At 60.0% G+C, this 868-nt stretch overlaps 1 pseudogene; it reads right to left on the reverse strand.

Moving 5' to 3' along the window:
* Window positions 1-484: 484 nt before the first annotated feature.
* Window positions 485-593, reverse strand: LOC142214708 (small nucleolar RNA SNORA17; annotated as a pseudogene).
* Window positions 594-868: the final 275 nt, after the last annotated feature.

Raw genomic sequence — 868 nt, forward strand, 5'->3', positions numbered from 1 at the left:
GCCCCCAGATTCATGTCCCCCCATCTCTGCCCCCAGATTCATGTCTCCTCCATTTCTGCCCACAGATTCATGTCCCTCCATCTCTGCCCCCAGATTCATGTCCCCTCCATCTCTGCCCCCAGATCCATGTCCCCTCCATTTCTGCCCACAGATTCATGTCCCCACATCTCTGCCCCCAGATTCATGTCCCCTCATCTCTGCCCCCAGTGCCATGCCGTCCTCTCCATCTCTGCCCCCAGATTCATGTCCCTCCATCTCTGCCCCCAGTGTCATGCCGTCCTCTCCTTCATCTGCCTCCAGTTTCACGTTCCACATAATCCACATTGCACTTACCTTTTCCTCGTTCCCCCGCTGCTCTCTGCGCGCCTCTCTCTCTTACTGGCACACAGTTGTAGACGCGATGTGACATCATCACATCGCGTCTACACTGCCGGGTAGCCGGCGGCAACGGCGAAGTGAGGAGCTGACACAGGTCAGCTCCTCGCTTCAGCGGCTGAAGCGAGCGGACCTGTGTCAGCTCCTCGCTTCGCCGCTGCCGCCTCTCTCGCTGACACATATGCGGCTGAGCCAGCCGCATATGTGTCAGCGAGAGAGGCCGCAGCGGCGAAGCGAGGAGCTGACACAGGTCAGCTCCTCGCTTCAGCCTCATGTGTCAGCGAGAGAGAGACGCAGCGGCGAAGCGAGGAGATGACCTGTGTCAGCTCCTCGCTTCAGCCGCGTATGTGTTCATCTCAGATCTGCGTCATCTACAATGACTGCTGCCGGCGCCAGGGGGCCCGCCCCCCCCCCCCATTTTTAAATTTGGCCGGGTCCCTGACGCCAGTAGCAGTAGTACTGGCCTATCGGCGGCCCTGTGTGGGAGCAGCAG

Source organism: Leptodactylus fuscus, chromosome 7 (assembly GCF_031893055.1).
Source record: "Leptodactylus fuscus isolate aLepFus1 chromosome 7, aLepFus1.hap2, whole genome shotgun sequence".
NCBI classification, from domain to species: Eukaryota; Metazoa; Chordata; class Amphibia; order Anura; family Leptodactylidae; genus Leptodactylus; species Leptodactylus fuscus.